The sequence below is a fragment of the Thalassophryne amazonica genome, chromosome 9 (assembly GCF_902500255.1).
Source record: "Thalassophryne amazonica chromosome 9, fThaAma1.1, whole genome shotgun sequence".
NCBI lineage: Eukaryota > Metazoa > Chordata > Actinopteri > Batrachoidiformes > Batrachoididae > Thalassophryne > Thalassophryne amazonica.
Window position 1 is genome coordinate 103,824,352 of NC_047111.1, and position 12,957 is coordinate 103,837,308.

Sequence of the window (12,957 nt, forward strand, 5' to 3'; positions counted from 1 at the left end):
ATTTAGAAGCATTAGGCCAACAGTCAAAAAAGAAAAACACATTTTACATGAAAAGAAAGTGTACATGGGGAAGGTGTTAACATTGAAAGGGCACACAGGCCTCACTGTTGTCATTTTCAAGCATCCACTGAGACAGCATTTAATACAGAAGGCTGTCCAGCACTTGGAGGATGCAGTGTTTCTGAATGAAAGTGTAGTGATGGTGCTCGGTTGAATATTCTCAAAAAACACCTACCTTCAACTGACAAAAAAAGTGATTTCATCACGCAACAATACTGATACAGGTATTGATATTTTGGCAAGCCTGCAAGCAAAGTGATTTGAGACACCCAACTCAAGTCAAGTTGCCGATTCACATGGCAAATCCCATTTGACCTTGTACACACCATTTTCCACATTATTTAAAGCCCCAAGAAAAAACATTAGTTTATCATCCTTGACAGAAGAAAAGAGTGATGCAGGAGGGTGGATTTTTTTTTTTTCTCTTAAAAACAGGTACATACGTCATTTCAAACCTGAAAAACGACACATGCAACACCTGCATATCAAGTGAGGAACTGAAATATTAGCAATTTTCTCAATAAATCTTGTTTCCTTGTTGAATACGGTCAATGTACTGCACGCTAGTAGCATGATAAGCATGCATATTGTGTGTGAGTGAGATGGAGCAACTGACTGTGTGGTGGTCAATAACAACAAGCCGCAAGTTCCGGAGTCACAGACCGAACAGTCCGCCCCTAACAACTGGTCCGCCCTGCCTCCACTGCATAGGTGTCATTTCGGCGCTCAGCCGCTCATCTGAGACAGTTTCTTCACCCAAAGTGATAAACTGGATTAATGGGATTATTAACCATCAGATGACAAGGTAAAACCTCTTAAATCATTCTAAAGTCAGTTTTAAGCAGAAACGAGGTAATTGAAATGACTGACGTGCCATGAACGCATCAGCTAGCAGCTTGTGGAGCCACGGCACTCTGATTGCTTCCTGTATCTGTTGTGATGAAATAATGCTGAATTTCTGTGGAAATGATTGTTGTACAAAAGCTTCAGATATCTGTCGCTGAGATAGATGATGACTGGAGTGCAGTTTGAAGAAGAAACGAGGTGATAATCAGTGAGCCGCGGCTGATGACACGTGCAGTGAAGGCAGGGTGGACCATTCGGTCGGCGACACCGGGCCTGGCTCGATAAACTTCGGTGTCTTCCGCCAAAGCATACTCGCCCCCTAGTGGGCGTGCCGGTTCTTGCACCAGCTGCACCGCTGTCAATGAAATTCGCCAAAATAAAAAATACAAATTGATGCGGGCTGATTTCGGCATGTGGACAGTGAGAATAAACTAATGGTTTTGTTGTTGTTGTTGTTGTTGTTTTAAATGGGTTCCAATGTTGTGTGGGCCGCTGAAGAGGAGGTACTGATGGCCCACCACCAGAGGGCGCCCTGCCTGAAGTGCGGGCTTCAGGCACAAGAGGGCAAAGCCACCTCCAGGGAGCAGCCGGGAGTGGCAGGTGCCACTCATCATCATCATCATCATCATCAACCCCATAAATGCCGGACTGCATCTCCACCTCGCTGCCGAGATATCGTCTTACCTTCTAGGTAATACTCTCAGCCGTGTTTGGTGCCCAACACACGTGATTCTCTTCTGAACTGTTCTGAACTGCAGGTGTCCTGATTCTCGCTACTTGAAGCTGGAGGCTGGGTTCGCGGATGGTGGAGGAGTGACGCCTTTCACTCCTCACTCCGATAAGTAGTGACTCAGACTCTGCATAAACTGTCTTCTTGTTTCGGAGGTGGAGGTGTTTTTCCCACCAGAAAAGGAGAGACTGTTTGCTGACTGTATTACTGGGTGTGTACCCACACACTCACCATTAACTGTTTTTGTTTCCTGCCAGCAGTACCAGATCTGACAGCTGGAGACGGTGGCCACCTGGGGACTCGGGACTTGGTGGCTCCAGTGTACTCCAGATCCGCTGGCAGTGGAAATCGTGTGGGATCCGGCTCTTCTCTGGACAGACATCTTCTATCCTCGAGCCTGCCTGCACATCACCTTTGAATATTTGACTGCATTCCAAAATCTGCAATTGTCTGTATTTCGTTGTGCACATTTCACAACAGTAAAGTGTTAAACTTTTGGCTCATCCATTGTCCGTTAATTTACGCCCCCTGTTGTGGGTCCATGTCACTACACTTTCCCAACAGGATATCTCGGCCAACGTCATGGATTCCGAGTGGCGTCAACCATCAGTTGAACAACCAATGGAAGAGCAGGGTGCATGGGCGCCAGCAGGAGATGTGGTAGGTGAGTTGCAGCAAATCCTCACCTCCTTCACTGCTTGGTTGGATTTAATGACCGAGCAGAACGTCATACTCAATCGTAGGATGGAGGCTCTCACCGCACAGGTGGAAGCGCGTGCACAGGGCGCGGCTGCAGCTCCTCCTCCTGCTGTCCTGGTGCCGAATATAGACATTCCAATGGTCGCTCAATGAACCCCCCCCCACCGTCCCCTGAAGCATACATAAGTCCCCCGGAACCGTACAGAGGGTGTGTGGAAACGTGCGCAGACTTCTTGATGCAGTGTTCACTTGTCTTTGCACAGCGTCCGGTCATGTATGCGTCAGACTCCAGCCGGGTGGCTTATGTGATTAATTTGCTTCGATGTGAGGCACGTGCCTGGGCAACGGCGCTCCGGGAGCAGAATTCATGCTCCTAACGACGTATACTGGGTTTGTGAGGTAAACAGGTTTTTGATCATCTAAATAGAGGCGAGACCGCTTCAACAGTGCTACTGTCTATAAGACAGGGGCATCGGAGTGCAGCCGAGTATGCAGTCGACTTCCGAATCGTGGCTGCGAGGTCCAGCTGGAATGCTGCTGCACTCCGCACCGTTGTCGGTCCTAAAGGAGCACCTGGTGGCTAAGGACGAGCCGCGGGACTTAGACGGGCTCATCGACCTGGTTATACGATTAGACAATCGGTTAGAAGAATGTCGTCGGGAGCGAGACGAAGGACGTGGCCGGGCACGCGCCGTCCATCTCCCTTCCAGGTCCGAAAAGGTTCCGCCCTCCCCACGCTCCACAGCCTCAGCGCTCCGTGTCGTTACAGCTCCCCCTGCTGACGATGCTATGGACACGAGCAGGGCTAAATTGAGAGCTTCCAATAGACAGAGGGAGACTGGCCCGCAGGGAGTGTTTTATCTGCGGCTCAAGTGAGCATTTTCAGAAAAACTGCCCCAAGCGGTTAAACACCAATGCCCGCCCTTAGAAACTGGGCTAAGGGTGGGCCAAGAAATTCACGTGGGACACACACGCATCTCTGTACGTCTCCCAGTTACGATCCTGAGTGGGGATCTAACCCTTCAAGCCCCAGCACTGGTGGACACAGGGTCGGAAGGGAATCTGCTGGATAGCAGATGGGCAAGGGAGGTTGGGCTCCCTCTAGTGGCACTCCCTTCACCATTGAAGGTGCAGGCACTAGATGGCACCCTTCTTCCTTTAATCACTCACAAGACACAACCAGTAACTCTGGTAGTGTCTGGGAATCATCGGGAGGAGACAGAGTTTTATGTGACTCCTTCTACCTCCGCGTATTTTGGGCTTCCCATGGATGATTAAACACAATCCCCGGATTGATTGGCCGTCTGGGGTTGTGGCTCAGTGGAGCGAAACCCTGCCACCGGGACTGTTTAGGATCCTCGGTTCCCCCCGGTTTGACTGCTAATAAGGAGGTTAAAGTTCCCCCCAATCTGACAGCGGTGCCTGAGGAGTACCACGATCTTGCTGACGTCTTCAGCAAAGATCTGGAACTCACTCTTCCCCCACACCGTCCGTATGATTGCGCCATTGATTTGATCCCGGGCATTGAGTACCTGTCCAGCAGGCTGTACAATCTCTCACGTCCAGAGCGCGAATCAATGGAAACCTAGATCCGGGACTCATTAGCTGCCGGTCTGATCTGGAACTCCACCTCCCCGATGGGTGCTGGTTTCTTTTTTGTGGGCAAGAAAGACGGCGGACTCCGTCCATGCATTGATTACAGAGGGCTGAACGAGATTACGGTTCGCAACCGATACCTTTGCCCCTGTTAGATTCAGTGTTCACACCCCTGCATGGAGCCTAAATCTTCACCAAACTTGATCTTAGGAATGCGTATCACCTGGTTCGGATCCGGAAGGGAGACGAATGGAAGACGGCATTTAACACCCCATTAGGTCATTTTGAGTACTTGGTCATGCCGTTCGGCCTCACTAACGCCCCCGCGACGTTCCAAGCTTTGGTAAATGATGTCTTGCGGGACTTCCTGCACCGATTCGTCTTCGTATATCTGGACGATATACTCATCTTTTCCCCGGATCCTGAGACCCATGTCCAGCATGTACGTCAGGTCCTGCAGCGGTTGTTGGAGAACCGGCTGTTTGTGAAGGGCGAGAAGTGCGAGTTCCACCGCACCTCTTTGTCCTTGCTGGGGTTCATAATCTCCTCCAACTCCGTCACCCCTGATCCGGCCAAGGTTGCAGCGGTGAGACATTGGCACCAACCGACAAGCCGTAGGAAACTACAACAGTTCCTTGGCTTTGCAAATTTGTATAGGAGGTTCATCAAGGGCTATAGTCAGGTGGTTAGTCCCCTGACATCCCTGACCTCCTCTAAAGTCCCCTTCACATTGTCGGATTGGTGCGAAGCCGCGTTTAGGGAGTAGAAACGTCGGTTTTCGACTGCACCAGTTCTGGTGCAGCCCGATCCTAGCCACCAGTTTGTGGTTGAGGTGGATGCCTCTGACTCAGGGATAGGAGCCGTGCTGTCCCAGAGCGGGGAGTCCGACAAGGTTCTCCACCCATGTGCCTATTTTTCACGCAGGTTGACCCCGGCTGAGTGGAACTATGACGTGGGCAATCGGGAACTCCTTGCGGTGAAAGAGGCTCTTGAGGAGTGGAGACATCTGTTGGAGGGAGCCGCAGTACCATTTATGGTTTTCATGGACCATCGGAACCTGGAGTACATCAGGACCACCAAGCGGCTGAACCCCAGGCAAGCCTGCTGGTCACTGTTCTTCGGGCATTTTGACATCCGGATCACCTACCACCCCGGGACCAAGAACCAAAGATCTGACGCCTTGTCCCGGGTTAGCAAAGAGGAAGTCAAAACCGAGCTGTCGGATCCACCGGAACCAATCATCCCTGAGTCCACTATCGTGGCCACCCTCACTTGGGACGTGGAGAAGACCATCAGGGAGGCCCTGGCACAGAGCCTGGACCCGGGGACTGGCCCGAAGAACCGTCTGTACGTCCCACCAGAGGCCAGAGCTGCAGTCCTGGACTTCTGTCACGGTTCCAAGCTCTCCTGTCACCCAGGGGTGTGAAGAACCATGGCAGTGGTCCGGCAGCGCTTCTGGTGGGCGTCCATGGAAACCGACGTCCGGGAATACGTTCAGGCCTGTACCACCTGCACCAGGGGCAAGGCAGACCACTGAAAGACTCAAGGACTCCTTCAGCCGCTTCCGGTGCCTCATCGCCCCTGGTCACACATTGGCCTGGACTTTGTCACAGGCCTCCCGCCGTCCCAGGGTATGATGACCATCCTCACGATAGTGGACCGATTCTCCAAGGCGGCCCACTTCGTGGCCCTCCCGAAGCTCCCAACTGCCCCAGCAGACAGAAACGTCCTGGTCCACCATGTCGTCCATCTGCATGGGATACCACTGACATTGTCTTGGATCGTGGTCCTCAGTTCTCCTCTCAAGTCTGGAGGAGTTTCTGCAGAGAACTGGGGGGCCACCGTGAGCCTCTCGTCCGGGTATCACCTACAGACGAATGGACAGGCAGATGCGGGCGAAACCAGGAGCTCGAATAGGCCCTTCGCTGTGTGACATCTGTGCACCCGGCGCCCTGGAGTGAGCATCTGGCCTGGATCGCGTACGCTCATAACAGCCAAGTGTCCTCTGCCACCGGGCCTCTCCCATTTGAGGTGTGTCTGGGGTACCAGCCCCCATTGTTTCCAAGGTGGAGGGAGAGGTCGGTGCGCCCTCGGTCCAAGCCCACCTTCGAAGATGCCGTCGGGTGTGGCACACCGCCCGTTATGCCCTGTTGAAGGCCCGGACAAGGCCAACGCCCATGCAGACCACCGGCGTTCCCCGGCCCCGCATAGCCTGGGCAGGAGGTGTGGCTGTCAACGAAGGACATCCTCCTACAGGTGGACTCCCCTAAATTGAAGGACAGATACATCAACCCATTCAAGATCCTCAAGGTCCTCAGTCCAACCGCAGTGAAGCTCCAGCTCCCAGGTTCACTGCGGATCTACCCAGTTTTTCACGTCTCCAGGATCAAACCACACCACACCTCACCCCTCTGTACTCCCGGCCGGCGCCGCCTCCTGCCCGGATCATCGACGGGGGACGCCGGCATGGACAGTTCGCCAGGCTCCTGGACGTCCGTTGGAAGGGCCGGGGGTTCCAGTACTTGGTGGACTGGGACCTGAAGAAACGCTCCTGGGTGAAGAGGAGCTCATCCTGGACCCGGCCATCCTGGCCAACTTCTACAACCGCCACCCCGACAAGCCTGGTCGGGCGCCAGGAGGCGCCCGTTGAGGGGGGTCCTGTTGTGTGGGCCGCTGAAGAGGAGGTACTGATGGCCCACCACCAGAGGGCGCCCTGCCTGAAGTGCGGGCTTCAGCACGAGAGGGTGCAGCCACCTCCAGGGAGCAGCCGGGAGTGGCAGGTGCCACTCATCATCATCATCAACCCCATAAATGTCGGACTGCATCTCCACCTCGCTGCCGAGATATCGTCTTACCTTCTAGGTAATACTCTCAGCCGTGTTTGGGCCCAATGCACATGATTCTCTTCTGAACTGTTTGCAGGTGTCCTGATTTCGCGCTACTTGAAGCTGGAGGCTGGGTTCGTGGATGGTGGAGGAGTGACGCCTTTCACTCCTCACTCCTCACTCCGATAAGTAGTGACTCAGACTTTGCATAAACTGTGTTCTTGTTTCGGAGGTGGAGGTGTTTTTCCCACCAGAAAAAGGAAAGACTGTTTGCTGACTGTATTACTGGGGTGTACCCACACGCCTCACCATTAACTGTTTTGCTTCCTGCCAGCAGACCAGATCTGACAGCTGGAGACAGTGGCCACCTGGGGACTCGGGACTTGGCGGCTCCAGTGTACTCCAGATCCGCTGGCAGTGGAAATCGTGTGGGGGCTCTTCTCTGGACAGACGTCTTCTATCCTCGAGCCTGCCTGCCACGTCACCTTTGAATATTTGACTGCATTCCAAAATCTGCAATTGTCTGTATTTTCGTTGTGCACATTTCACAACAGTAAAGTGTTAAACTTTTGGCTCATCCATTGTCCGTTCATTTACGGCCCCTGCTGTGGGTCCGTGTCACTACACTTTCCCAACACCCAAGCTGGTATATTCTTCTCCTACTGGTCAAAGTCTCAGCAACAGAATTCTGTCATGTCACCAAGGCAACAAGGACTCAAGCTCAAATCTAAATATATACGAGGTCTATTAGATAAGAAACCGACACTTTTATTTTTTTTTTAACTATATGGATTTGAATGACGTGCGATTACACCAATCATGCTTGAACCTCGCGCGCATGCGTGAGCTTTTTTTCACGCGTCGGTGACGTCATTTCCCTGTGGGCAGGCACTGAGTGGAATGTGGTTCAGCCCTCTCGGCTGAATTCCTTTGTTTCCCACCCTGCTCGAGACAGCGCACGTTGCTTTTAACTATTCGAGAAATTAAGCTGGTTTTCGGTGAAAAGTTTAACGGCTGATGAGAGATTATGGGGTGTTTCTGTCGGTGTAAGGACTTCCCACGGAGCGGGACGTTGTGCAGCGCTTCCAGGCGCCGTCGTCAGCCTGTTTCGACCTGAAAATATCCTAATTTAAGGCTTAATTCTCCCAGGACGTTGTGAGAGAACAGAGAAGATTCAGAAGAGGCCGGCATGAGGACTTTATGCGGACATTCCACTGTTTAAGGACATTTTTTAATGAAAGACGTGCGCGCAAATTCGCCGAGTTGTTTCCGTGACGACTCGGCGAATCTGTGTGCATCGCGACAGGAAAAACACCTCCGTGTTGAAAACCATTTGTAAAATTCAGGCGGCTTTTGATGGCTTTCAACAAGTGAGTAACTGAGAAATTGTTTAACAGCTTTGGCATGTTCCAACTTGCCCGTTAAGGTTTCCAACGGAGGTGTTTTTCCTGTCGCGACCCCCGCGGTCGGGTCCGGCCCAACATGCGACTCTGCCCGCATGTTCTTTCATTACAAAATGTCCGTTAACAATGGAATGTCCGAATAAACTCCTCATGCCGACTTCTTCTGAAAGTTCTCTGTTCTCTGATGACTTACTGGGTCAACAGAGCCTGAAATGTGGAAGTTTTCAACTTGAAACGGCGAGACGCTGCTGCCTCGAAGCGCAGATCGCCGTCAGGCACCGTGGGCCGTCCTTACGGCGACACTACCAGACCAAAATCTCTCATCAGCCGTTAAAATTTTTACCGAAAACCAGCTGAATTTATCGAATGGTGTCCACTCAGTTGTGCCTTACAGTTTTGAAAAAATTTTGATCAAACAAAGCAGCAGTCTCTGAGCCATTCCTAAACAATGAAAAAAATCGACGAGAGGGTGGGCCACTCCTCACTCAAAGACTGCCCACAGGCGAATGACGTAACCGACAGGCGTGAAAAAACTCTTGCATGCCCACGAGGGTTCAAGCATGTCTGATGTAATCACACGTGGTTCAAATCCATATGGTTTTTGAAAAAAATAATAAGGTCAGATACTTTTCTAATAGACCTCGTATAGAATGGAAAAGATGTTTTCATTGAGCCTTAGGGGAATTATTAAAAAAAAAACATTCTGGATCAGTTTCTATTCACAGTTTTTTCAATTTTGAAATCAATTTGCAATTAGCTGCAAATAGTAGAGGGGCAGATGCCTGAACATCCGCTGGTTTTATATCAATCTCAAGCTAAGGGAGAGACAGCAATATTCAAGTGCTCAGAGACAGAAATGTCAGGTGGAAGCATATATGGGCAACAAACAATATCATCTGTATTCTGAAAGAAAAAAAAAATTGTACATCAATCCAGTGATAGTACTTGTCTTCAAATAAGGTTAGTCTCCTGCAACAACTCCTTAGCCAAATTTCACGGTTTAACAGTAAACTAACAGAATAGTTCCTGTTTGTTGTTCCAAAACACTAACTACACAAATGTGAGGGAACCAGCAAATTGTACACAGTGCAAAATGCATGTGTTAGAGTACTTTCTTAGCACAAAAGTCTTACGAATTCAGAAAAAAATACTGCAAGAATCCCCCTGCAAATAAACAGATTTGATATTAAAGCTGTTTTAGCACTCAAGCCTCTGAGTGCTGTACTCAGCTATGCCATTGTGCCGTAAGAGAGAAACCCCTTCCACTACAGTTTGCTGAAAAAGAAATACATATAGTACATCACTGAACCTTCAAACTGCATTGTGAAGTTATAAACACATTCTTTCATTTAATGATTACTTACTACGTATACTGCCCCTGATATTATTACATTTCCACAGGGAATATTTAGCCACTGGTGATATCGATACAGTAAATGTTTGTTGAAGAGTCAATATCTGCCTTTATGGTCCATTCTCCAATAAAGTAAAAAAAAGAAAAGAAAAAGCACTATCACCTTGCCAAGCATACCAGAGATACATGCAATGTATAACTACAAAAAAAAAAACTGGGATGTATAGAAAATACAAATCCCCCACACAGAAATCCTTACATTTTCTTTGACTTCTGTTTCATTGAAGACAATATGAACCAAAGATATTTACAGTTTTATGTGGTCATCTTCATTTCAATTGTTAATATACATCCATTCCCACATTTAAACCTGTAACACTTCACAAAAAAGTTGACGTGTGCACTTTATTCTACATATCTGGATTAAATCATCACTTTTACAGCCAGTTTCTTGAGACGAATATGCCCGGAACTTCATTTACATCAATCATTCTGAAATGCAAACATAATGGTATTGTTTTGTAAATCTGTTCCAAGTAGGAGGCTCTCAAAAATTGTATGATCATGCTAAAAGTAAACCAGTGAAGGAAGCCACCAAGACACACAGACAACTCTGAAGGAATTACAGACCTGTGTAGTTGTGGTTGGAGAAACTGCATAGAGCAACCTTTGTCTGTTGCGTTACCACTTATACAGCTTTGTGATGAAGTGGTATAAAGGACAATTTTCTGAAAAAGAACATGCAAAATTTCATTTGCAGTTTGCTAGAAGGCACATGGGAAACCAGAGCCGAGGTTGGATCGTTTTTCCTGTTTTACAATCCTTCTCTACGCCACTACAACACAAAGACCTGGATAGAGATAAGTGGCAGAAGCAAAATGAATGAATGAATGTTTCGCCATTTCTTTCTTTTAAGTACAGTATATGTTATTATTAATTTTTAGAGAATATGATAACTTGTCAAACTGAATAAAATCAAACCTTTTGAATGTACCACTGGATTGAACCTGTCATAAAAATCCAATTTCACATTCAGGAAAGAAAGCATCAAAATCCCCTCTTACTGTCAGATCAAATTTCTTTTCATCCTGCTGTAAGAAGAAAATGGTGTGCTTTCTGAAGAGAAAATCCATCAATCATTCAGGGGAAAAAAATAGGAAAAAAAAAAAAAATCAAGAAGAGCATGGAGACTGAGGAACCAGCAAGAACTAAGCAAATATCTCCAAATTTCTCTAAATTCCTCATTTAGAGGTTGAATAAATTCAAAGAATATGCTCAGGTGATTGAAATAACTGTGTGATTAGACTGACTTGTGTGAGCAGCAGCAAGCAATTCATTAACGCTTTACTTTGGTGCCAGTGTGTTTGTACAGTGAATTCCACTTTATTCTGTGTGTAAATTAAATCAAACCACTTCTGACCTCTGCAGAAAGAGATCTCTGTCTATTCATTAACACAATCAGTTCATGAAGCCATGTACATGTATAAACGCCAATATCACAAAGTTGATATTAACTTACAGTTCGTTATTCCCCAGCAACACAGCAGGTTGAGGTTTGGTTGTCTGCTCTGTGATGCGTATCCAGCTCTCCACGTAAAACCTGTTGACAGTTGAGAATCTGTTGCGTTATACGACTCAGTGAAGTCAAAATTTACCGCATTAACGATGGTAACATGAAAATAAATCAGTGCTTAATCAGAAGTACGGCTATAACAGTGAGCAGGGGTGGTGGACAAGTGGTTTGTGCACGTACAGTGGGGTAAATAAGTATTTAGTCAGTCCCTGATTGTGCAAGTTCTCCTACTTAGAAAGATGAAAGAGGTCTGTAATTTTCAACATAGGTACACTTCAATTATGAGAAAAAAAAATGAAAAAAAAAATTCCAGAAAATCACATTGTAGGATTTTTAAATAATTTATTTGTAAATTATGGTGGAAAATAAGTATTTGGTCAATAACAAATAAGCAAGATTTCTGGCTATCACAAACCTGTAACTTCTTCTTAAAGAAGCTCTTCTGTCCTCCACCTGTTACCTGTATTAATGGCACCTGTTGGAATTCGTCATCTGTATAAAAGACACCTGTCCACAGCCTCAAACAGTCAGACTCCAAACTCAACCATGGCCAAAACCAAAGAGCTGTCGAAGGACACCAGGAAGAAAATTGTAGATGTGGACCAAGCTGGGAAGAGTGAATCTACAATAGTCAAGCAGGTTGGTGTGAATAAATTAACTGTGGGAGCAATTGTAAGAAAATGGAAGACATACAAGACCATTGATAATCTCCCTTGATCTGTGACTCCACGCACGATGTCATCCCGTGGGGACAAAATAATCATGAGAACGGTGAACAAAAATCCCAGAACTACATGGAGGGACCTGATGAATGACCTGCAGAGAGCTGGGACCAAAGTAATAAAGGCTACACACTACGCAGAGAAGGACTCAAATCCTGCAGTGTCAGGCGTGTCCCCCTGCTTAAGCCAGTATGTGTCCAGGCCCATCTGAAGTTTGCCAGAGAGCATATGGATGATCCAGAAGAGGACTGGGAGAATATCATGTGGTCAGATGAAACCAAAATAGAACATTTTGGTAAAAACTCAACTCGTCATGTTTGGAGGAAGAAGAATGCTGAGTTGCATTCCAAGAACACCATATCTACTGTGAAGCATGGGGGTGGAAACATCATGCTTGGGGCAGTTTTTCTGCAAAGGGGACAGGACGACTGATCTGTGTTAAGGGAAGAATGAATGTGGCCATGTATCGTGAGATTTTAAGCCAAAACCTCCTTCCATCAGTGAGAGCATTGAAGATGCAACATGGCTGGGTCTTCCAGCATGACAATGATCCCAAACACACCACTCAGGCAACAAAGGAGTGACTCTGTAAAAAGCATTTCAAGGTCCTGGAGTGGCCAAGCCAGTCTCCAGACCTCAAGCCCATAGAAAATATGTTGAGGGAGTTAAAAGTCCATGTTGCCCAGTGACAGCCCCAAAACATCACTGCTCTAGAGGAGATCTGCATGGAGGAATGGGCCAAAATACCAGCTACAGTGTGTGCAAACCTGGTGAAGACTTACAGGACATGTTTGACCTCTGTCATTGCCAACAAAGATTACAGTATGTTACAAAGTATTGAGTTGAACTTTTTTTATTGACCAAATACTTATTTTCCACCATAATTTACAAATAAATTCTTTAAAAATCCTACAATGTGATTTTCTGGATTGTTTTTCTCATTGTGTCTCTCATAGTTGAAGTGTTGAAAATTGCAGACCTCTCTCATCTTTCTAAGTAGGAGAACTTGCACAATCAGGAACTGACTAAATACTTTTTTACCCCACTGTAGCTTCAGTGTGTAAAGTTCCCAGTTGAAACCCCACCCCTGCCATATTTCTCCATTATATAAAACCTTCATTTTCAATAGATCATTACAGTTACGAAGGC

The 12,957-nt window shown here is 47.5% G+C and overlaps 1 protein-coding gene across 6 annotated transcripts in view; it reads right to left on the reverse strand.

The window, feature by feature from the left end:
* The window catches only part of pknox2 (pbx/knotted 1 homeobox 2), a 321,900-nt gene that overhangs the window by 194,105 nt on the left and 114,838 nt on the right, over nt 1–12,957 (reverse strand). For 4 of the 6 annotated variants that reach the window (XM_034178881.1, XM_034178879.1, XM_034178882.1 and 1 more), the window contains exon 1: nt 11,033–11,133. The exons of 1 other annotated variant lie outside the window; for it this stretch is intronic. The gene's annotated coding sequence lies outside the window, so the exon portion shown is untranslated. Of the gene's footprint in view, nt 1–11,032; nt 11,134–12,957 lie in introns of those variants that run through there. One more of the 6 variants, XM_034178876.1, reaches the window with a different exon arrangement.